We start from the raw sequence: 26,012 nt of genomic DNA, 5'->3' as shown, positions 1-26,012 counted from the left end.
TAAAAGGGACTCCAGCCACTTGATATATTTAGGTGAACACTCCATGTGTAAAGCATAGTATACTTATAATGAGCTGGTTGGATTACAACAACGCGTTACTTGCATCTGCCAATGAGAGACTTCTAGCCCAACTGCTAGTTGTCCAGGATACGACTGTCTGTCTGATCCACCACCATCCTTCGGGCTCCACTTCTGCACCCTTATTAAGATCTTTACACTGGCTGCCTGTCAAGAAAATATATTTTTTTTAAATTTGCTGTCTTACTCACAAGGGACTGTTGGGCAAAGGTCCCCGCTACTTAATCTCTACGCTAAAACCTTACTGTCCAGCTAGACGCTTCAAATCAAGTGACAAAGCTTTGCTCGCTGTCTCGCGCATCAGAAAGTCTAGGACGGGAGGAAGGTCTTTTTTTGCTGCTTAGCCCCTTAGTATTAGAACATGTTACCTACCATATGCACACATACTATGACCATTTGAAATTCAGAAATCTGTTCAAGACAGAAGTGCTCTGATCTCATATTTTCTTTGCCGGCGATCCTTCTGTGCGCCAAGTTACCTGTCTCAGTATGGTTTACAGGGTATATAAATTAAATCAACATAACAAAACATAGTACACAATATATTCTAATTATGGTGCTATGAGGCTCCATATTTGGGGATATTTTATATTTTAAAGCAAATTTCCAGGCTGTTTTTAACTGCTTAGCTGGAAAATATTCATTTTCAACTAACTGTAATTTACATGGTGCGCAATTGACATTTTCAGCCAGGATTTCCTGCAGGCCGCTTTAAATTTGCTTTCAGTGAAACGAGGGCTAAAACTGCTGCCATTATTCCAGTTCTTCACAGGAAGACAAGCTTCATCACCGAAACTTTCACCTCCTCGCAAAACTCATAGCTGAACAATGCATGCAACACCCTTTATTGGTTCTGAATCTTTAAATACCTTTCCACTAGTTCCTAATTTGTACCAGTGGTTGCCACCAACCTACATTTCTTGGGACCGGAACATAATTTCTCTCCATCGTCAGAGTTTGACCCAGAACAAAAGCGAGAAAGATAGAAAATGAGTAAAGTTGGAGGAAGAGAAAGCTGGGGAATCAGCGGAGAGGAAACACAAAACAGGGATGAGAAAAAAATCTGGAATTTCCCAATAAAGAGACAGAAAGTATAGGGTACTGCAAAGAAAGTAGTCTCAGGTGCAATTGTAGCTTGAAGCGTCAATATTTGGGAACCCCAGCATCTTTCGCAAACCTCTGCATTTGGCTGTGTGTCGGCTTACTCCAAAGAAAAAAATTGGATCCAGGCACTTATTATTAATAATATATATATGTTTTGTTTTTATAAATTTACCATTGCCTCTCAATACGACCTCCAAGGAATAAAATGCATAGTTCTCATGTTCAGCTCCCCATCTTTAAAACAGATAGGAACAGCACTCAAATACCTGGCACTCACTGTCCCTGAAGTCAATGAGGCCTGGAGTGGGTACGCGACCGGTGGCAAGGTCAGGTTTGTGCTTTACTCTTGAGAAATCCTTCCACCCCACTGAGAACTTGCCCAGTTAATGTCTGGTGGAGCATGAACTCATGGCAGACATTACTCATTAGATAGCTTTAGGATCAAAGGTTGTGATTCTTGAGAAAGCTCAGTCTACAGGGACCTGCCAGAGCAGGGCTGATAATAATAGAGACTTGAAGGCCAATTTCATCATTGTGAGCTTGACACCACGTTTGACACTTGTCAAAGTTAGCAAATTCATCTCACTTTTGCTCCAGAACATGTTAGCATGCCTGGCTGCTTCATTTTAATAATCAAGGATGACGTCATAAAATGAACCTGCACCTCTGGAGCAAAGTGGTTTAATCCCTTCACTTATCTCAAAATCCTATCAGAGACGGCTGTCTGCACTCAGCCTACCACTGTATTATGGGATTCAGGAACCAGCATGTGGAATTAATTCCCCAGGGTGCCGAGGCTAGATTGCAACGCCTAGCACGGATCTCTTCACGCGGCCGCGTTGACATCACTCTTTTTCCTGTGGGAGCCCAACCTGGTGTGTGCAAGGGTGAGTGATTGAGAAAGGCCGTCCTTGCACTGTCCACTTATAGGTGAAGCATACAATCAATACACCTCTTAGTGGACCATGCATCACAGAAGGAGCTCCGAAGGGCCTAGGTGTTTAGACGCGAGTGGTGACACCTCCTTAACGTCAAAGATAACAAGAATAAAAGCTTAAGACACGTCACAGAAACAATCTATCCACTTATTGAACCCTGCTACAAAAGGAGACAAGCTGAGAGATGTATACGGCTTCCAGAACTTACGTATAGATCCCTACACTAGTACAGCTTGCTAGTTTTTCTGCCAATACTGTAGACTCTATCTCATCTCTTGTTCTGACTTTGCTGACAAACATGTACTTATTCCTTGTATCATTTGAATTCTGTTTCTGATTTGCCACGCTCACCAATGCTGTGGGCGAGGTTATAGCTGCTCCGTGCTGCTTCCACGCCCGAGTTAACTGAGGCTTTGATCAAAGAGAGTTTGGACCCAATTTGCATAATTGAGTCTGCCCAGAATACACAGCAAGATACATGTTTTGTGTTACTTTTGATAATTGTTTTCCGTTTCAACATGATTTTAGTGTGTTTACAAGGATGATCTGTCCTGCTACTCATCAGATAGATGAGAGTGAGTGAGCTTGTGCCGGGTTTTGGTCACTCTTTGTCACAGGGAGACTGTTGGCTGTGATAGACATTTCAACTGCCTGATGATGGTCTTTAGCAAACTACTGCAAAATATGTCTGACTGGTAGAGGAACATATTTTTGTAATTAAAAAAAAGTTAATTAAAGAATCAAATCGATCTACAACATACTTCAGAGTAAAAATAATTATTAAAAAACTGACCCAACAGTCCAGCGCATTCGAAGATTGGAGTGCTTGGAAGAGGTCGTTCACTGCTTAAGGAGCTAAACTCCCAGAAAGGGGGGTCCCTCGCTTTTACAATTTGCCACAGTCGAGGTTTCTGCTCCCAGAGAAGGCTGGCAGTGGCTGGGTGAGTTAATTCCTTCAAATCAAGATTAATGATTGAAAACATCATTAAAAGGGAAACATTTGGACATCTGGTTCCAATTGGGACGGGGCTCGGAGTGCTCTCTGCATGTCTGCAATGCTGATGAGATTCAAATAAGCCTTGAGTGATGACTAATGCTGGCCTATCTGTTGGGTGAAGGATGCAGAGGCGGAGGGTGGCTGGTGATGCTCTGTGAGAACTGCAGAACAACGTCTGTGTGAGCATGGGTATATCCTCATAGCGGGGTTCAAGATTCTGTCTCCCATCATTATGTGTCTGCATAATGATGGAATCGATTTTCTGAAGTATGCAAGGTAATCTCAAGTAAAGCAATACGTTTTTCTGTTTTTTCATTCAGCAGTCTCTCTTTGGGTCTCAAGCATCTTTTCTTAATGGATGACTCATAAGAAGCAAGGATTTTGTTAAGTGCTACCTTCAAACCCAACTTCAGGGTACGAGTCACTATGCACGTTTCATTCATTCACACATTCATTCTGAGCTTGGATAAATAACACCCTCCCCTAAGGTATTTGTCCTGAGTCGCAGACAGGGAGTATAGACATTAGGAGTGAGTGTAAAGCATTGTTCGTTAGACCTGGCAGGGAGGAGTAGCGGCGGTGGACGGTGGCCTAAAGTGAAGGTGGAGTTATGCATTGTGAGATGGTGGACATTGTTGGGAGGTAGGAAGAAGCTTAGTGGAGGATGGTGGCAGGCAGGGCCGCACACGGCAGTTCTCCAGAAACGATGGTCTTTAGGTGGCAGTGACTTTGGCTGTGGTTGAGGTGGCTGATGGCGAAGAGGAGGTTGTTTTAATTTACAACATATGTTTGGCAGTAGTAGGTGCTCTTGCAGTAGTTCCAGTGGCTGGTAGTGAAGTGGAAGGTAGTCATCTTGAGATGATGGAAGTATCCATGGGTAGGTATGGTGGTGTGTTTTGGTGGTGTAGTCTATTGGGGGAAAAAGAAGACAGCTCTACATAGATGAGGGACTAGCGGTGCTAGGTGCCTTGGTGTTGGTGGCAGTGGAGAGGAGAATAGTGGTGGAAGGGAAGGGAAAGAGGTATCTGCAGATTACGGACATAGTATAAAAGATGGAAAGATTGGTACATGGGAAGGAAAATTGAGGGAGGAGGCATTTACTTGAAGATTATGGACCCAGCAATGGGGTGGAAGCTAGCAGTAGTCAGTTAGCGTAAGAGGTGGTATTGCGACGGTCAACTCAGTTATCTTTAAATGATGGAAATAGCCAATGGGTAGAAGGTGGTTGTGTGTTGTAGAGGGCAGTGTTCAAAATCAACATCATACTGGCCAGTGTTAACTCTACCCAAGCTTCCATACGCACCAACCTATTATTATGTATACATCAACTGAGATGAGCCTTGCATTTTTCTGACTATTGAATATATCTTATTTTTCTGACTATTGAAGATATCTTTTCATGCACGTGAATTTCTACACACAAATGAAGTATGACACACATTAAGAAAATACATATTGTTTACAATGAAAATATGTTAATGTTTATTCATATTCAAATATTTTCATGAGAAATAAGAACTACTTTTTTTGCGCAATAAGAAATATTTTATTCGCAGTCTACAAAAGTAGGGAGAAAAATACTTCTATTTCAAAGCTTTATCTGCATACAAAGTGATGGAGGTGTCTGGTCGCTAAATACGAGGCTGCTATTCAAGATATATATTTCTTTGAATGTTTCCTTACAAAGGGCCAGGCGGACAGTGTGTCCTGGCTCTTCAGAGGGCCTCGAAACCGACACAGATTAGACGAACGACAATACGGCGAGGCCCATCCCCTAGTCAAAACGTTCCATGCGAAAAAGTTTTACACAAAACTGGAGCCAGACACCGTTTGGGGTGCAAAATGTGCATGTTTATTTATGCTTTTATTAAGGGAAAAACTGAGCATGGATAAAAAGCGACCGGGAACGCTCGGGCAGATGCGGCCTTTGGTCGTTTTCACCTGCCTGGTTGTGCACTGCCAGGAGCTACTCACTTCGTGCCAGAGAGTGCCCGGAATTGCCCACTGCTAGCCAGCCCTGGCGCTGTACACGTTATGCCTGGGAAGACCCGTCCTTGCACTCTGCCACCCACGGAACGAACACCGCGGACTTCACGCTGAGCAACGGTCACTCCACACTCCCTGTCGGACACTGCACCCTGCAGGGAATAACAGGCACCATACTGCTTGCAGAGAGCACCAGAAACTGAACTTATCTCTGCGAGCGAGCGCCATGGGGTGCGCACTCCCTTTCAGAGACCACCGGGCCCCACATACTCACACTCCCTGCCACGGTACACTAGGCACGTCACACTGCCCCAGAGAGCATCGGTCACTGCACGCTCCTCTCCAGAGAGCACCAGTCCACCAGACCTGCACACTGCTTCCAGATAGCACCAGTTACTATACACTTCCTTCCATGGAGTACCAGGCACTGCACGTGCATGCAGAGAGCATACGACACTGTACACTCAATTGCAGGGAATATCTGGCGTCGCATACTGCTTCCAGGAAGCAATTAAAACGAACCCTGGCCCCAGAGAGCACCAGGCAGCGCCTAAATACCAGCACTGCGCGTGCCTCAGGAGAGCATCAGACACAGCATCAGGACTTGAATAACAGGCGCTGCGTACTGCTCGCAGAGAGGGGCAGAAACTGAACCCAGACAGCACGGGGGTGCGCACTCCCTTTCAGAGACCACCAGGCCCCGTACACTCCCTTCCAGAGACAACCAGACAGCGCACGACGCTGCTCCCAGAGACCGCAGCACTCCGCGCTGCTCTCTGGCGGCACAAGTTATCTCCTTGTGACAGTGATGGAAAGGGCCCGCCACAGCCATAGGAAGTGAGCAATGAAAGTTCATTCCAGTCAGACAGAGCACTTATCTAATAAAAATATCCTCCGGGTCGTAGGTCACAGAAGCTGCAACTCTAAAGGGGTAGCAGCCATTTATTTCTATCGCACATGCCATGCCAAAGTGATGTGTGGCCACAAAAAAATAACAAAAAAACGTACCACCGAATCAGAGAAATCTACAGGAGGCAGGGAATAGTGGTTGTTTTATAAAGTTTGGCTGTCTACTGCTGCTCACACAACACGCTCACAACAAAACAAGGAGCCAAAGAAAGTCATGTACTAAACCGGCTTCCACAGCAATGTCTCATTTATTATTATTATTATTATTATTATAGGAGTTTATAAAGCGCCTGGTGACGCCTCCCGGCGTGTCCCCGTGTTTACAGCTGGCAGAAGCACAAACTAGAAGAGGGCCTTAAACCGGAGGCTGCGCATCGATCTCAGCAGCAGATGAAGAACCCAAACATGCACTTTACTTAGTGTTTTTTAGGTGTTGTGTATTTCATTGTCAGTTTTGCAGGTAAGCAGAGAAAAACTTCCCATACTTTGTTAGCGTTTCCCTCATTGGTTAAGATTCGCCGCATGATTTATTTAAAGGGCGCAAACAAAATGTTACAATCATACAAAACGCGGGCCCCATGCTGAGGGGAGAGACCACCCTCTTTGTGCAATGAATGTTGTAGAGAAACACGTAGGCATGTGACGGTCTTAGTGCTTACCTTGCCCAAGTGCAGAAGCCCCCCCCCCCCCCCCCCCCGGTCAATCTGGGCTTGCAAGCATCCCCAACGGTGTACAACCGTTACAACGAAACGTTTACAACGCACTACCATTACAACGCGACCATTACCACGCAAACCATTACAACGCATTGCGCTGGGGGGCGCTCTAGGATAGGGAATACGTTTAATTTACTATCCAACACCTTCCCTAGTGCCCACGGGGACTGGAGTTGGAATAGTAAATTAAACTATTCACTATCCAGCACCCCAAAGCGCTATGCGTTGTAATGGTATGCATGGTAAAAACCGCGTTGTAAAGGTATGCGTGGTAAAAGTATGCGTTGTAACGTCATACATCCATCCCCAACTTCCAATCTTAAAACAAGTTCAAGTTGGCATTAAAGGCAGGTAGGACGTGGGTGTTATTGTAACATAGCGCTGTTGTCACTAGAAGTGAGCGGAAACCTAGAGCTCAGGTTAAGGCAAGGGAAGAGACGGAAAGGCGCAGGGGCAGAGAAATGAGGGGGTGAACTTTAACAATAAAAACAAGTATTGGCATAGCCAATAGGTCACGCCTTTGGGCCCTTAGAAGTGGTTAGTCATGCAGCGAGGGTATGAGAGGACTGAGCAGTGCGCTCAGGTACTCCACTCATGGAGGGAAGGGAACAGGTAGACGAGCTCGTGAGCAGGAGCAGGTAGTGGTCTTAAGCACAACTACATTAACTCTGGGAGTTCGAACTTCTCAATTACTTCATGTGTTATCTTTGGCAAAACTTGTGCATGACATTTGAAGCACATCTATTAAACGTCGCCCACATGGCATGTGTCAACTTGAAGATGCAAGCATTATCTCTCAACTACCTCCTAGGCGGCTTGAAGTGCACATTTCTTACTACATGTAACTCATCAGTACTGGAGTGTCGCATATTTGCTGTGAATGTTCTAGGGGAGTCCTTACTCACAAGTGATGCTCAGTGAAATCGTAACATAAGCACTCTCCTAAAAGTGGTCTGGAGAAGAAGCGTGTACCTGGGTAACAAACTCCGTATTGATCTGTGCCACGGTGGGGGTGAGCACCTTCCTGCCACCGCCCTAAGGAGAAGGGGCTGCGATTGCTGCCGCCATGGTCTCTGTTCCATCCACAAGATGAGGAACAAGAGAGTACGGAGGGATAAATCTCACATTTATTTGCGAACAAGGCACAGTTAATTACCCTGACGTTATCAATAGCTCTCCAACAAACAATTACCAAGGATTCAAGGATTGGGTTGGTCTCTGGCCCACCATTTGATTTCACATAAATTAATCAAAAGCACAAACAATGATATATATACATAAACTTACAAAAGGACATGCAAATATACATATATATACACTACGTACAGTTTTTCCAATATCCTAACAATTGAAAGTACTAGTGTTCACTCATGGTTTCTGTTCCCAGCAGTACCCGGCGAGCATGAACTTAACACCAGGCCGGCATGCACTGCTGCTTTCTGAACCTAGCAGGCCACCATAGTGATCATGCTTGATTGGCAACATAGAATGAAAAGTGAAAGCGCTGACATGAAGGAGTAAACAAAGTATAGACATCGAAAGGGGACTAGAGGCGGGAGGGGCAAAGAGTTCTTAGGATGGCGATTTGGCTGCACTATTGAAGACATTTTAGAAACAGATAAGAATGTATAAAATGATTGCTGCATTCCTCAGATGCATGTAAAGAAATAATGCCCTATGGGCGGGGTTAGGATCCTGGTGCTCACAGCCCTTCTTAAACATTGCCCCAACTGCATATGTTCATGTGGGCGTTGGCTACACATGTGCGTTTGTAGCTACCGTTAAGCACAAGGAGTTATCCAATAAGTGACAGCGAAAGGACAGTAATCTCGGAAGGAGGGGTGGGGAGAGAAAAATGAAAAAAACACAACACATGTGGATAGGCGAAACAGATAAAATAAAATAAAAGCATGGTTAAAAGTAGCAACTGAAACAAATGGTACAGAGAATCGAAGGGAGGAGGTGGCTCAACACATAACGCTGCCGACTTTGGAGCTGGAGAACAAGGTTCGAGCCTACAGGGCGGTATTAATTATTTATAAATAAATAAACGGAGATGAAAGACAGATAGAATAAACACAAAAAATAAGGGGGCAGTGCAAGCAGCAACCCCAAAAAAACATTAGCACGGCTGCGAAAGTGAAAGCGACTTCGCTGTAACATGAGCCACGATAAGGGAGGAATGCAGCTGGCACAATGCGCGCCGCTGCTCGCTCCCGAGACCCAAACGCCGTGGGAGGGAACCTTTAGAGAAAAGGTGGGACATGCACCCGCATTTGGCCATTTACGTGCTTTCATTACTGAATGACACACGCAATGGCCAATCAGATGTGTGGGAGGAGCGTATCTACACGGAGAAGTTTGTAGTGAATACATGAAGCCTCCCATAGAGCAGCGCATGTGCGCAGCGATAGGCTCAACCTAAACAGCAGAAAGCCTGGAGGCAGGCTTAGAAGCAAGTTGATAGAGTTGTATGTTTAAGGAATAGAAGAGTATAAGCGAGACTTGTTATGGTTTAGCATTAAAGAAAGGGAGTGAGGTTTAGAACCCTAGGGAGGGTAATGTTTAGCGATGGGGCATGAGTTAGATTTGTTAGTTGTTGGGACATTTAATGTGTAGGGCAAAGCTAATGTATATATTTTATAAACACTGCTTGCTTCTAAATAAAGTGGCCATTTCCACAAATCTTCTGTATTCAATCTTCCCCAAACCTACATCCGTCTGAAATGTACCCCAAAAATACAATCTGCATGTATCCACAATTTCAGAAACTTCGAAGTGTAAAGAAAAAAAGTCGACTTTGGCCTGACAATGACAACAAATTGAATTGCAACAAAGAGGCACACACAAAAGATGTAGCAATCTAAATCCACTTAGGGGGTGGTGTCATGGGTTGATGGGTGAGTGAGTACTGCAGATGTTTGTGTGTAACCGGGATATCAGGTTATCTTAGATGATCGAAAAAGTACAATTTGATTGATCAATAGCAACATCAATATGTTGAGCTGTGTGAATTGTCTTGCTACTATTCCTGCTAATTAGAGTTAATCAAATTTATTGAGCAAGCTACCCTTAAGGAAAGGGCTTGTTTGCTCGAGTCCAACACTAACGCCTTTTAAGTACGTTTCCAAAATGGAACAGAAACACTGCACTAGAGCCCCGTTTCTAGTCATAAAAATACATATTACCACACAGTGCATGCACTGTCTGAAGTGCATGCACTGTGGGTTTAAAGTGGGTTTACTAAGAACATACAGGAGCTTGGATCCCACCCATTGCTTGCCATTGACTGCTTCTTATTTGTGTACAAGCTTGCCAATCTTCTGTTTGATACTCCCATGGAGCAAAGCCACTTCACTGTCTCTTTTGATTGGTTCCCCTCAATGCTCCACTGCTTGCTTTCCAAGCACTACCTTTTCTTTTGGGAGCGCTTGGGTTTTCCAGCTGTCTTATTCGTGTACTTCTCTCCCTCTGCACTCCGTGTTGCTGTCTGTCACCCGTGTGCTTCTCCATCAATGTTGCCCTCTACCTCGTGAACTTCTTCCCTTGTTGTTTTCTCACTCATGTGCTTTCCCCACAACCGCTCCATTTTGCTCTCTGTTCCTTTGCTTCTCCCCACCCCCTCTTTGTGTTTCTTCCTCCCACCCGCGCCCTCTTCTCTCACCCGTTGCTTCTCCCTCCACATCCCCCACCCCACCATAGCTTCCCTGTACGGTCCTCTGTGTTGCCTCCCCCCAAACTGGCCTTCGTCGTGCCCCACCCCACCTGCCTGTAAAAAAAAAGACGTTTTTGGGCTACTTAGATTTTTTTATTTACCAATCCAAAAACACAAAAAAAAAATTGGCAGAGACAATAGGTCTCAAAGGTGAGACCAATTTACTTTGCCAGTGCTTGTTTTTTATTTGTCACAGGATTTGGGAATATGTTTACTTTAAGGACTGGATTTTGACAGAGCAACTGGCAATGTGAGCTCTTGCAAACAATATATACAGAGTGGGGTTTGCGTCCACCCCTTACTACTATTGTATTTCTTGAACAGCCTCTTTAAGCCATTGACTTGAGACTTTGAAAATCATGTTTTAGCTCCGCCCAGAAGACCATTCACCTCTCATCTAATGTGATTGGTTGTTTGGAAGTATCCTTCCTCACCCACTTCATTGCTTGGACTGAATTTAATGAGGGAATTCTTTACAACGATATATCTCTTTGTCCGAACCTGCTGTCTCTCTCGTGTGTGTCTCGCTTAGATGAAGTAACGCTGTCTGTATTAGCACGCTATACCCAGACCCTTTGGCTTTGCCAATGCTTGTACTTTGGGTCTATAATGCTGAATTGTTTTTCATTACACGCTCTGCTACATGTTTTCATGGGAATCTTTCAGAGCTTCTGTCTGTCTGGAATGATAAAATATTAAGCTCAGCGGATTTGTCTCGATGTGTTTTTTTGTAGTATAGAACTTCAGTTTTCCCGCCAGTAAAGGATATATATGCTTGCGACGTTTGAATGTGTCAGGAACATTTATCAGGAAAAAAAGCAGCGTGCTATAAAGCCGTGTGATGTTTTGTTAAGGTTTAACAGCCAAACAATGGCTTGAATGCGAAATGAGTCAAGGGTTAAATAAATGGTGTATTAGGGTTTCTGGGAGTCAGTTTTGCAAACACAAGCTGTTGGTTTTGTAAACACAGGCTGCGTGAGCAGGCTTCCGGCAGCGGCACGCGCTTGCATTTTCCCACTCTTTATGGGCAAGGGCCGTGTTTACCAGCCCTGCTTATGGGCGAGTGTCCTCGTCTACCGCCAAAGGCTACTTGAATACATTCGAGGCGCAACGCAATCAATTATTGTGCATTCTTAAAAGCCACACCCCTCGCTCCAGACTAAGTGGGATTATTTCAAGGGAAATTACTTCCCGAGGGGAGAGGCGGACATCTCGAGGAACAGTCTGAGGTTTTTAGTGACAGCCTTCAGAAATGGCTGCATATGTGGTGTCACTGCTCAGTGAAAATGTTACTTTAAACTTAAAAAAAGACTGATGCTCAGGACTTTAAGTGGGCCGGGTCCTGCCGGTGCTCATCACTGGCAGTTCTTAAAAGCAGGTGCCGAGACGGGTCTCTACGGGCTCCCCATTGTTGCCCTCACCCTCAGGGTGAAATAAATCTGAACACTGCAGCAGTACCACTCGTTGTTGCCTTTGTGGTGTAACCTCAGACTCGTTATAGTTCTTGCACAGACTCATCATTTCAGATCTGAAGGATTTTCAGTGTTATGTACAATAAAGCTATAGTTGTTGCTTTTTTATTATATGCAACTAACAACCATTGGCAAAGCCAATAGTCCTGGCTTGTTGTAGGTGTAATGTCGCTTGTTGTATTATATATCTGGTGCAATAACAGAAGCAGCAAAATTCCAGTGGGGAGGTACACTATGCTAAACACAGATGTTTAGCTTAGTGTTTTAAGCCACTCCCTTAATTACATGGACCACGCCTCTTTGAAATGGCCCCCCTCCACCCCGTCTTTTCATCCCACTCAATGCCCTGCTGCTGCTCATTGCTTTAGGTTGAAAATGTGTTTGGTGATCTTGCAAATGCTATAAGTAATTCTGTTCAAGAACTATGGGGGAGAAAGGAGGGTTGAGGACGACCAGGGGAGCTGCACAACTCCCCCCGCCCCCCACCAAAAAGAACATTAAGGCGCCAAAGTAGGAAAAGAAAAGACAGTCTTTCAGCTCCACTTGCACGCATTTTTCCTACTTTCTGGAATTCACAACCATTCCCAGGAGTGGAAATTGGTTCTATGCTGCTGCCCCCACTGTTAGTCCTCTGCATTACTAACAGCGTTAGACCACACGTCATCTGCCCCTAGAACTCTTCACTGGCCTTTGGCGCCTCATCTCCCAAAGAATCAAGCTCAAGGCTTGTGCCTTGTCTGTTGCGCCTTCTGTGAAGAGGGACCACATTTCCTCCAGAAGAAACTTCTAGTGTAACATATTACCTGCTCATTGGGACCAGGAACTATCGCCATCTGATACTACAATGTCAAAAAAAGATTAGGGCAAAAAAGTTCTCAGTAGTGGCCAGAAGTCTCTGGAATACACTTATCTACACACACACTTGACCAAGTACTGACTCCTGTTTTCATGATCATACATAGACCTTGTTTTCCAGTATTGCATATTTTAGGAGCCAGTTATGACCAAACTTGACCATGTCATTGAGTGTTCTTTGACCACAAGTGCATGCGATGAAACCAACTTGTTCACAATCGAAACCTACACTATGGATGCTCTGGAACAGCACAGTAAGCCACAACCCTGCTGAACCGGCTCACACTCAAGAACAGGGCCCACCCCACAACTGCGGGACCACCAGCATTCCATCAAATGCACCATGCAAATACCTCAGAAGATGACACACCGTGAAGGGTCCTATCAACACACCCTCAAATACATTTGCAAGTTGACGCACCAAAATATACTCATAGATTGAGCGCATCTATATCTCAGATACCCTATGGCTAAGAGCTGCTCCACAAGATGAAATGAGCGCACTTCTCTGGTCACTTACACATGACCTAAAAACACTTCCCACATAGGTTGACAACAATACTACAACCCTCCAATCAAGCATTCCCTTATGATGTAGCATGCTACTGGTTCGATAATGGGGTTTGATGCTCCATAACGGGGTAGAAAGCAGAATGTAAACGCTGCTATCGCTGCTACCACTCATGATCCAGCTAAAGGACAACTGAGCACAAACTCAGACACACAACAAATAACCACTTTAAGATGCTCTTTAGATCCCCTCTTAAGACTGCAGTAGCAGACTACTTTGAGAACCTCCAGCACCTAGCAGGCGTAAACATCAGTTGTTGTGTTTTACTAATATCAAGTTCCAAAAGCAGATTTTAAAGCAGTGTTTGGTAGTTTCTTTGCAAAAATGATTTCCCACAATACCTCCAGACGCCCCATTGGAATTGCCTCAGTTAAATTATTTGACATCATTTATATTTTATTGTAAAAATTACCAGGAGCACAACCCTATATATATATATTTTATGGTACATTGTGCTTTTTGCACAAGGCAAATACTAGTTTGCAAAAGAAGAGCGGGCCCCGAGAGCACTGCTAAATGTCACCTCACCAAAGGAAAACAATCCTTTGCAAGGGCATATGGAGTCAATGCACATTTAGTTATAGTTAATCAGTTGTCCATTAAAAGACAGTGAGCGCCCTGTTCGTTTGAATAAATTGTGAAACGCTTTAGCAACAATGGGCATTTTTTACACGTTAAACCTTTCTTCTATGCAAAGTGTCCTTGGTTCCGCCTAACCCTTGCTTGACCTGTAAGAAAGAGAAAAAGGAGGTGTAGTTTGTGTAATTCTGGCCAATAAGTATGCTGTTCCACATATCATTTCTGCTGATTGCTGCAGGAAAAACACGAAATGAACAGAATTCTTGGCAGCAAAGAGAGTAATGGCTGAGTCCTATTGTCTGAGAAGGGATCACATCAGGTGAAGAGGAGCTCTTGTGCGAGTAGTGACAGGGCCAGGCAGAGATGGTGCACTGAGCCTTCCAGCAACGCAAGAGACTTTTGCAAGAAACGAAATGATACTTAGAGACTGGATAAGCACTAGCATTGTGGGCAGCGTCTATCAACTCCCACTGATCCAGTCAAGTCCACTGCCTTTTCTGTTGGTAGTAAAAAGCTTCAGATACACAAGAGTTGTATTAGTTATTTCGACCATTTTTGATTTCCCTTTTAAAGCTTGCATGCAAGTTTTTAATTCTCACCTGTAAACAGCTTCTGCTGTCTGTTGTTGACAACCTATTGTGGGCAATACCAATATTTATTGTTGGCTTTGTTCAAAGTGTCACTTATTGTTATTTGGCTTTCTTGTCAATCTCATTTGCTTGCTTCTTACTCAGTGTCTTCACTTCCTCTTGCGTTTGTCTCTCTCCTGAATTTTAGCTTCTTCACCCTCGTTTTGATTGAATTTGTATCCTTCCACTTTCAGGGAATTACTTTTTTGTTGCTTTTAGCACTCCATAGGACTGCATGTACATCCTTGCTCTCTCCCTGGTTGTTTCATCTCATTCCAACACCCATGCTCCATGTGTTACATACCCCCTGCTTCAAGCTTGTCTATGCTTTTCCACCCCTCAAAACATGGTGCTTTTGTCCTTTTCCCCTCTCCTCCAATGCCTCCTTCCCTATTCATGATTGCTGTTGCCACTCAGCAGTATTTATTTTCCTCCCAACCCTCCTGCAAGCTTCATCATTACTCATTCACCCCTCCCATTACATCCTTTTTTGTCTCTCCTAAAACAGCGCCTGCACTGTCTCATGCAAGACCTTTTGTTATCTTACATGGGGCATAGACGCCCTCAATTGGCTACCAATGGTTGGCTTCTTTGTCACTCTTATTTGCTTGCTGGGTCCCACCCTCTTCAACGTATACATGAGCCCCCTCGCGGCCATCGCACGCCAACACAACCTCAACATCATCTCCTACGCGGATGACATTCAACTGATCCTATCACTCACCAAAGACCCTAGCACCGCCAAAACTAACCTACACGAAGGAATGAAAGAAGTAGCCGAGTGGATGAAACACAGCCGTCTGAAACTGAACTCAGACAAAACAGAAGTCCTTATCTTAGGTACCTCCCCCTCTGCCTGAAATGAAATGAATGAAACTTATATAGCGCACGACTTACCCTGGGGCATCTCAGCGCTTGCTTAGGGAACCCGTCCTGGTATTCCCCTGTGAGATATCCCTGGCAGGGTATCCACAAGGTGAAAGCCAGGCATCCCACCGCGAGGGGCCATTGTGGAGATTAAGCAAGCTATTGCCCAGAGTCGCAGAGTGTGAACCCGTGAGTTGAGAAGGCACCGGAGCGAGAATTAACGAGTCCGTGGAATTTTGAGCCCAAGACCCGCCGAGGCGGGGAATTGAACCCTGGTCCAGGGCCGAACTCAAGCTCCAGGTCTGCCGCCTCTAACCCCTGAGCCACACTTCTCCACTGCCTGGGACGACTCTTGGTGGCCAGAGGCCCTTGGAAAAGCACCCATCCCGATGGACCACGCACGGAACCTGGGCGTCATCCTGGACTCCTCACTCTCTATGAACAGACAAGTAAACGCCGTTTCATCATCTTGCTTCAACATTCTTCGCATGCTCAAAAAAACATTTCGCTGGATCCCCACCGAAACAAGAAAAACGGTCACCCATGCACTGGTTACAAGCCGCCTGGACTACGGAAATACCCTATACGCCGGTATCACCACAAAACTCCAGAATAAACTCCAACGCATCCAGAACGCATCAGCCAGACTCATACTAGACATCCCTCGTAAAGACCACATCTCTAGTCACCTGAAAAACCTCCACTGGCTCCCCGTCAATAGGAGGATTACGTTCCGACTCCTAACCCACGCACACAAAGCACTTTATGAAATTGGACCCGAATGCCTCAACACACGTCTTTCCTTCTACACCCCCTCCCGTCAGCTACGATCCTCCAACCAAGCCCTTGCTACCGTACCTCGCATCAATAAAAACACCATGGGAGGTAGATTCTTTTCCTACCTCGCAGCTAAAACCTGGAACTCACTCCCCACTCACCTTCGTCTCACTCAGAACCATCTAGCATTCAGAAAGCAACTTAAAACTTGGATATTCGACAAATAATTCCCCACCCTTCTTCAAGCGCCTTGAGACCCTCCGGGTATGTAGTGCGCTATATAAATCTTCTGACTTGACTTGACTTGACTTGTTTGTCCCTCCCCTGGAGCATGAATGCATTACTTGTGTCCTTTCGCTTTATATTTTGTGGGTGCTACTGTTTAAATTTCTGTTTAAGCACTGTTCAAGAGTGCATGTTTTTCAGTTGTCTCCCTCACGTACTTCTCTCACCTCTCTGTTCGGACACTAAGCAGTCCCCCCTGCTGACCTTCTGTTGTCTATCTGCTTGCCCCCAGCCCTTTCCCACCATCCTCGGTTGTCCACTAGTCCTGCCCTTTCTCCTTCCCTCCATGTTACTGTTCTTCCTCGTGTTGCCTCTCTGAATCCCTCTGTATTGCTTCGATGGTGCAAACAAAAAAGCGCTATGATAGACAGCCAGTGCTGGGAGCGTCATAGCCCTTTTAAAAAAAATCCCTCCCCCACCTGTGTCTTTGTCCAGACACGCTGCTTTACATACATAGGTGCGAAACATTGACAAAGCTGCTAGATGTCTTAGGTGAGGCCTATCGGCTTTGCCAATCATTGAATGCTTGCTTTAATTTTGCATTTTTCCTTTTTGAAGGGCCTGGGTGCATCTGTGGTAATTTTTTTTTTTTATTGCGCTCGAAGCATTGGCAAATAATATTTTTTCCATTTGCAAATGCTGAACAGCATCAGCAAAAAGCGTGTCAAAAAGCATAAACATAGTTCAATTACTCCCTTAACAGTATAGTTTAACCCCTTCCACGCTCATGACGAGCTGGGCTCGTCATGGCGTAGCCTCCTTGCATGCTGATGACGAGCCCAGCCCGTCACGTAACATGCGCTTTTGAATATCTCAGCGCAGGAGCAGAATTCCGCTAGCGCGGATGCGGTTAAAAACTTGTGTACATCCAGCAAGTTAGAGGTCTCTTCAATATAAGGCACTAGAATTATGCAGTAATCCAGTTCCAAATTATGTGGCAGCATTGACTAAGCTATCCACGAAGAAAAGGCATATTACGCAGCATTCTATGGCGCCATCTGTTGCAGTAATTTTTACAGTGTCTTGTCTTTTCAGCACTCACATATGCCATTTTTTCAGTCATATTGGTGTAGCACCTGAACACTGTTGCAAAGGGTCTGCCTTTTAACCTCACGATGCCTGGTGCTATTCGGTTTTTAACCTCATGCGCGCTAGTGGAATTCCGCTCGTACGCTGAGATTTTTAAAAGCGCATGTTACGTGACGAGCTGGGCTCGTCATCAGCGTGCGAGGAGGCTACGCCATGACGAGCCCAGCTCGTCATCAACGTTGAAGGGGTTAAGTAACCTTTGATCATTTGAGCAAGATGCATCTCTCTGGCTGTTGGAATCAGCACATTATGCAGCAGATGATGGATTATGCGGCACGTGTTTTGTTTATACATGGTTATGTAGAGAATTACGTGGCTTCAGAACCCCATTTATTCTAGAGTCTCTTGCTATTCCCAATCAGCAGGTGTGCATTGATTGTTGTTTCTCTCCTGAACCAAAAATAGCTTGCATCACGTACACAGGGAAAAGCTTACAAGGGGATTCCCCAGAGTGAAACGAAAAAGGGATTTTATGTTGAGTAAAACAAAGTAAGGCCTTTGGCATTCCACAAGTACCTCACTGAGGTAAATTATGCGGCAAGAGAGGAGCAATTGATGCAGCAGAGTTGACTAAATTATGCGAAAAGTAAAGCCAAATTAAGCGCCATAATGTGCCACTTTTTTGTGATAGTATTACTTCAATGTTTTGTCACTTTTTCACATGTTAACACTGGGCTAAGGTTTCACCTCACTAGTACCAGTTTAACATCCAAATTCAGCAATTGGCCACCGAGCGGTGACCAGTGAACCTTTGCACAGGGTCTTGCACTGTACAGCAACATATTTTGCAGCATTTTTTAGTAACTTTTCTTCCGTTTGAGTTGGAATTTTTGGTTGTTGTTAGAATCAGCAGATGATGGATTATGATGGATTATTTGGTGTACAAAGTTTGTAAACAGTTCCCGTTCAATCTCAAGTGGGTGTGGCTATGACAACCACCAAGCAATGACTGACAGGCCTCATTTCTTTATGGCGATGCAATAAACAGTGCTACTGGAATTATGCAGCAGGGGAATGTCAAATTATGCAGCAGGTTTGAGTAAATTATGCGGCAAGAAAAGGAAAATTACGTAGCATTACGTGGCCCGTTTTGTGATGATATTACTTCATTGTTTTGTCATGTTTAAGCGTTTTAAAACTGTCTGGGCATTGGTTGTACCTCATTAGTAACAGCTTGAAACCCAAATATAGCAGTAAGTATCAGAGAGGTGATCTGTCAACCTTTGCAAAGGGTCTTCTACTGCGCATCAGCACATCGCTGCATGTTTTGTAACTAACAGATTGAGCTAGAAACAATATTTTGTTTGTTGAAATCTGCAGATAATGCGGCAAATGGCGAATTATGTGTCTAATGCAGCAAACCTCCAATTATGCAAAAATCGCAGCGGACGCACAATTGCATAATTCTGCCCTGGCAATAAGCCACCCCTCTACTCTCCCTGGAGCTCCAGTTCACCGGTAGGAGGCCATTTTGTGATTCTGCACGTCATTTTGAACATTTTTTGTTCTCAGAAAAGGAATCCAAAAACAGATTGTGTGAAGTGTTTCTTCGCAAGTGCCCACAGCAGCCACGTGATTTCCCGCGCCATTTCATCCGTTCCCAGGCATTCCTACCCTCAGAGATAGTAAACTTTGGGCTTAAAGCGATTACTTAATCTTGACGAAATCCCGTGTTAAGCAAGGCGATTAAGTGAGCAGGCCGTGCATCATCGTGCAGCCAGGTGGGTGATTACACTGAATTGCAATCTCTCTTTCAGGGCCCACGCAAGAACCCTGCAATCTTAAGCGCCCTAATTACGCAAACAGCATGCTAACAACAAGCCCTTTGCATATACCCTGAAAGAGATGCATTACAAGTTGGGCTGGGCCCATTTTTTACCTCACCCCCCACCCAACATGTTCGTCCCCAGGCAGGATGATGCATGGGGGTTATTAGGAGGCACCAAAAACCCAGGTGCAGGAGATGGATAACTCCCCCCTGCCCACGCCCAACCTACGGCCCAGTAAAGGCGAAAACCCTACATCTTCGTCAAGGGACTGTGCTACTTTCTCGAAAAGGAGAACAGCAGGTAATTGAACAATTGTGTGCCAGCCCGACCCAGTCTCTGCGGTCAGGTGTCGAAGGAGAGCCGCACAGCACTGGTAGGCGATTGCTCATTGGACAGTTTGTATTTGCTGGCTACTGGGTCACACTACGCGATAACGCCATCACTATGGCAGTAGGTGCTGTGATAGGGCCCAGTGGCGCGAGGGTTCCTCCGCGCCCCAATTATGGCTGACCTTTACAATCATGCTGGACTAATACAGTAGACGTTTTACTGTGCAATACCTCTTGCCCTGGGCAACAGACAGTGCTCTTGAAAGATTTGCTTTAGTGAGCGGTTGACCAATTCTTGCCAGTGCTTATTTTTTTTATTATTACAAATGCAGCTGAATTTAGCTTGGCATCTTCAGATATTTGACCATTTTTGCAACAGATTTCGATGAATGTGTGCCCGTAGCACCCTTTGAATGATTTCTGCTCAAATGTGAATTGTAGAATTTTGTCTTTTCCATTTGACACAACACTCCTACCAAATGAATACCTCAGCGGAGCAACTACACCCGAACTTCGGGGGGGGGGGGTGCGAGGGAGGGCTAACACTCCTAGCCATGGCTAGCCCTAGCACTTGTCACACGCGGTGCAACAGTCTTTTTTGGGGCCCCATTTCCTCCTTATTCATGAATTCCCTCACTACCACTCACCAACAATGCGCCTCATCTCTATATCACCTTTCTGACAAACTTTTCATTTTTTTAAAGCGCTACTCATAGTTTACTCACAATCAGTTGTGCAGTTGTGTGATCTGCATGGTACACGTTCTTTGTAGCAGGCACATTAGCCCTCTGCGCTGTGTGGGTAGCAGGAGTGCCGATGTGAGTGCACAGTGAGCAATGCAGCAGTGTGAGAGTAGGGAAAGAGCCCTTTTAGCCCATGGGTGTTGCACGCCTGGTTTACCTTCTAAGGAAATATGACCACTGACTCTTATCCCAGGCACAAATGTATCAACCTGTTTTAATCACACGTGGAAGAGCAGGATTGCTACCTCTCCTGTTGTTATGTTTTTAAATTGGATTTTCCGATTTCTTTTAAGTGTTGGTTTTGCTCATAATACAGATCTTTTGTTGAAGAATTTTTGTAACAGCAGAATCACTGCACATGGTGCACGCAGCTTTGGAGGCATAGTTTAGGTATAAATTCATGCTTCCGCCCCAGTGCAAGATACAAAAACTCCACAAACTTTGCTTGTTCAGAAATGACCTTCGGGAGTGACACATCACACCTACTAAAATAATTTTAAGGCTTGGCTTTTAAACAAATAGTTATGTTTGTCTCATTCCATAATACCTCTGGCCAAGGGAAATTCTCAAATTTCCATTGAGTGTCCCATAATTTTGAATGCCCGAGGCAAGTCTGTGGTGCCATAAAAAATACGCCTTTGTAGTGTGACCGCGAGGTACCTGTGTACATTCTACCTGCGGCCACCTCCAGGTGTTTCCAAATGCCTCCGAGCGGCTCAAGCAGAACTCTTGATCCAATAGGGTTGATGTTTCCAGACCTGGTTTACAAGGTAGGATTGTTGCTTTTTTATTGAACTATGACTGGGATCCTGTAGGAGGCGCTGCCTTATAGTCACTACACTTGGCAGAAGCTGTGGGATGTGCAGACCTTGAACAAGCCGCATGCAGCTGTCCCACAAATTCCTGCCTGCTTGCTTTAGAATGTATTTATTTTGGAGTTTTATAGTGCACTACTTGTAGCCTTTTGGTTACTTCAGAGCATAGGTTGGGATAAGTAAAAAAGAAACAAGCGACCAAAGAAAGGTTGTGCCCTCTATGCAATCAGGTAGGTCGAGTTGAGTCCAAATGGCCCATTTATAAAGCATGTCTGAATATTTAGGGTTGCAGGAGTCTCCTGAAGAGCTTGTGATTGGGTCTGGATCTCAAGAAGGAGGGTGGAACGGCCTTAGGACTGTTAAAAAGGGTTCCAAAGACAACCGGTAACCAAAGACCCTTTTATGTTGCCCGGCGGTATCGCCTCTATGACCCACCAATATTAATCAATGAAGAAGCAGGCGCTGGAGACTGGAAGGCGGGAAACGAGGATTTTATTCTCTCCGGAGGAGAACACATCAATTCAGACAGCAAGTATCGTCACGAGGTGCTCTACCCGCATCTCTGAGGCCTGGCCTCTTATACACAGGTTTACGAACTTTATTGTATGTAACACATTCTTGCAATGCTTTGAAGTATGAAAGGACATCCTCGGAATCTCCCCTTCAGGCCCGTTCCCACACACATTTACAGTTGGATTCCCCACCCCGGTCACAACAGGTGATAGTTGTCACACAGCAGGGCATTCCGCCGATTCACGGAATGCATGGGGTTGATCGGATCTCATGGGGTGGGGGCTTTGATCGGTTCGGGGGTCTTTTGATGGGGAGGGGAGGCTTCCTACTGTACGGGGTAATAAACAGTATCCGCAGAGCCAGGTGGCGGTCTGGGAACAGGGAAGACAAACGGGGATACAGGAAAAGGGGGTTTGCATCAAAAGGGTTTGAGGCCATGAAAGGAATGAGGGGAGGTGTCGCGCTGGGAACAGGATGAGATTCAGTGGTGAAACTGCGCTGGAGAGGGGTTTATGACCCAAGACATGAGAGAGCGGGGGCTGTCAGTGTGCGGGGGACTGCTTGTGAGGTTAAGAGAGAGAGAGAGACGCGCTGGCTATCAGCGAGGGGCAGGGAGGCCATGGCATTCAAAATGGCTGCCGCTTACGCGCACGACTGGGCTCGAAAAGGGGCAAGATGGCGCAGATAATGTTCACCAAGATTGTATTCATTTTTCACAGTCCTCCCTTTAACATTTCCAAGACATCTTGCTGGCCTATTTCCTATCTACACCTATATGCAGCAATCACAAGTAAGGGAGAGGGGACTTAGGCAAAGGAACTGCGCATATACATCATTTCATAAACATCACATTGAAAAATCTCATCATCTAGTAAGCGGGTTCATTGTTAAGTTGGTTGCAGGAAAAATCATCATAATGCAATATCAGACTAGAATTACACAGTGAGGGCGTCGGGTACAGATCATAGAATAAGAACTGGTGAGTTATCATATAAGTAAGTCCTTTGTATACAGCGGGTGCATAGTCAGTCCAATGGCGATTGGGAGAGAAAGGAGATACAGTAAAAATGTCAGAGTTCTCGTTGTCCTTTGTCGTCTTCTGTCAGCACTGTTGAGCATCTGGATTACCTATCAACAGAAATGTTCATGTGGATTGAGTCGTTGGAGGTCTGCGGGCAGGGGTACTTTTTGTTTTGTTTCGCCAGGCCCCATAGGAGCAATGCGTTACGGTTTTGGAACAGGTGCACTTTCTTTTGTAGCGCAGAGCATTGATTTGCAATAAAAATGCGATTGTTCCAGAATTGTGAGATCTGTTCGTGTCTTGAGTCTCTGCGATGGGCATTTCCTGTTGCTTCCATCATCTTCAGGGTGTTTGGTAGCGGGCAGAACCACAGACTTTGTTTATTCTTTTCTTCGGGGGCGACCCTTGGTGGAGTTCTAGGTCACCATTCTGGGATTTTACACAGTTCGTGGTCTACTTAGTTGGAGCTCCCTCCCTTCTGACGTAGGGAGTACTCTTCTCTGGGTAGCTCAGTAGGATTTGGAGGAACTTGGGAGTTCGGGTGGAAAGGTGCGGGTGTGAACAGTCCTTATGGTAGGTCGGAGGAAGAGGGGATGGAGCAAGGCCAAGTCGGGAACAGATCAGGGGGAGGCGGAGAGTTTGGCGTCAGGCGAGTCCGTGACCATGTTCAGAGAGCGGGGGCTTTTTGGCATACGTTGATCATAGAGCAGGGGCTTCAGGTCAGCCCTCTCCTTAGCTTTGTTTGAAACAGTGCCCCGTCCTGCGACTCCTTACTGCCGTGGTCTCGTCTTGGCCTCCGTTGCTGATGTTCCACAATCCGCAGTCAGGCCGCGTGCTCCCACATCCGGTCCCTTTCTCCTCCGACAGTGATATCCTTAAATGAGTGTTGAAAAGACAGTCTTTAGAGATTTTGCAGAAAAAAGGTAATTACATGAATCTATTTTCTTTCCCAACACCAAGCGACTAGCGTAAGCACTCGCTACATTTGAGATTTTTGCGGCTTACGTATAAACAATTGATGATGGGTTTGCTGGATTCCTTACAACTTCCTTTTGTTGGCTAATTCTTTGACGCTTTGATGATTATTACGTTCATTTGTCATATGTCTATTATAGTAGATGTCAGTTCTTCTGGCAGAGGCCCATTTCCCTAGTACTAGTCTTGAAAGGCTAGGCTGGTCTTCCGGGCCTTGTATTTTACAAAAAGTGCAACGTGCTATTCACCATAGTCCGATAAGCATCCTTCCGAGGGATGAACATAGGCTAAACAAGTCTGCATTACATAAAAACATCCCATTTTCAACCATGCTTACTGCAACAAGTTCTTTCGTTTTTCAATCTAATTTTCAACTTTGCACACATCCTTCTAACTTTCTATATAAATCCTCGCAACCTGGTTACTACAAAAACTCGGGAGGGGCGGTTTGCAATAATTATTAAACTTATCCTCGGGGAGGGAGGGATCTGATGGATACCAAACTGGGAGCATTTTGGGTAGATGGGGGTGTCTCGATCATTTCTTACAGCTTGGGGTACGGAGACAATTTTCAATGGGGATGGTCGCATTACCACAGACACATTTTTATCATAGGAGCCACTGACAAATAGTTCCCTGAGAGTGGGTCAAATTTAGGGAACCTTAGTCGTCTTACCTGTCCCTTTCCTATCGGCCAATTTAAATTTCATCCATATTTTAGTAGAAAAGGAGAGGTAGTAACGTGGTACCAATACAATTTTATTTAGGACAGATTTGCGCAAATACTTGTGGTATTTGGGGCCAATCAGGAGATGCACCAGGTTCGCCAATTAGGTGCCAGTTGCTAGGAAGAGGGAAAGTGTGGAGGGGTGGAAGAGTGAGTGAGAGAAAGAGAGAGAGAGAGAGAGAGAGAGAGAGAGAGAGACAATAGGCCGAACAATACACGTGTGACATAGAGAATGACCGTGTATTGTTTGGGCTATTCAGTGCGTTACCCAACGTTAGACGTTTCGGGTCTGTTGTTAGGAGGTGGGAAGCATGCAGTTTTGGGACAGAAAAGCGTTAGATTTGGTAAAAAGGTCGTGAGAGCGTCCTTGTTGTGCCATTTTGTAGCGCTAGTCCGTCTTCATGCATCGGGCGTGACGTGGTTCCAGATCCCTTATGATACTCTAATCGGGATTCTAATGTAACCTGCAGAGGAAAAAAGGGGGAGAAAAAGGGGAGGTAGGGGGACAACATTCGAACACATCAAATGTAAGGGCACGAAAATCCTTTACTTACCACATACTCGTACTTGTCTCTTCGGGATATAATCCCTTAGGGTGCTGGTTTCTTAAAGTCATGGGGGCAGGCAATGTGATAGGTGGTTCATGGGGAGGTTCGAGGATGGCATTAAGGATCGTGTGTAGTAAAAAAAACGCTAAAAAGAGGAATCAGAGGTGCCTAGCGCGAGGTACCCGGTTTCGTAGATGTATCCGGTCATCGGGGTCCCTAAATCATTCCCAAAGCTGTGATGTTCTTAAGGCATACCAGTTCTTCGTTCAACCCTGTACCTTAGTACCCTCGACCACCATATCCTTATAACAATTTATCAATCACACCATTTTACTTTACCCATTCTCTGAAGTCGAGGTCCTTCTTCATAAGCAGCGTATCATACCTTCGTTTTGACCATCAGCCCAGGGCCGAACAACCATTTCTCGGATAACCTTAAAAAGAGAGCAGAACAGTTGCGCACAGAAAAACCCTCCCACCGATACCCGTATTTACAAAAGTACGCGGGGCCTATCCATAGCTTTTAAGACTTTTATTTGTAGAATTATTCAGTACGTAAAATGTGAGAGCGCAATTCATATTTTGGCCTGACATGTCGTCGATGGAAGCACATACAGTAGGGGGTTATTTTGTAGTACAAGAACATGTAAAAAGGTCTAATTAATTATTTGTGAGTAACCAAAAACATTTCATTGCGTGGCGAAGGTATCAGGGGCATTTCAGTTCATAGATGGAAACACAGTCAAGCTCATCGTAATCACATTTCCTAAATGCAAACCGCGGGCATGCATCATGAGCGACGTTAGGTATCAGTTTCAACAAATATCAAAAATAAATTGTTCATTGAAATCAACATTTTTACAGAACCTCTTCTTAAATGTCTGCCAAGTGAACCCTCCTCCCTTTAACATCGAGTGCGCAATGGTTCATATATATACATATATATCTTATTACATCAAGTTTCATTAGCTAAGGAACACCACGAGGCACCCGTAAGTTCCATTG

At 45.1% G+C, this 26,012-nt stretch overlaps 1 protein-coding gene across 1 annotated transcript in view; it reads left to right on the top strand.

Moving 5' to 3' along the window:
* Nucleotides 1-26,012, top strand: part of GLI2 (GLI family zinc finger 2) — a 268,813-nt gene that overhangs the window by 28,656 nt on the left and 214,145 nt on the right. The window lies entirely within an intron of this gene.

This window comes from Lissotriton vulgaris, chromosome 2_1, assembly GCF_964263255.1.
Source record: "Lissotriton vulgaris chromosome 2_1, aLisVul1.2, whole genome shotgun sequence".
Lineage (NCBI taxonomy): Eukaryota > Metazoa > Chordata > Amphibia > Caudata > Salamandridae > Lissotriton > Lissotriton vulgaris.
The sequence above is the reverse complement of the archived record's forward strand: the minus strand, read 5'-3'. Positions and strand labels throughout refer to the sequence as shown.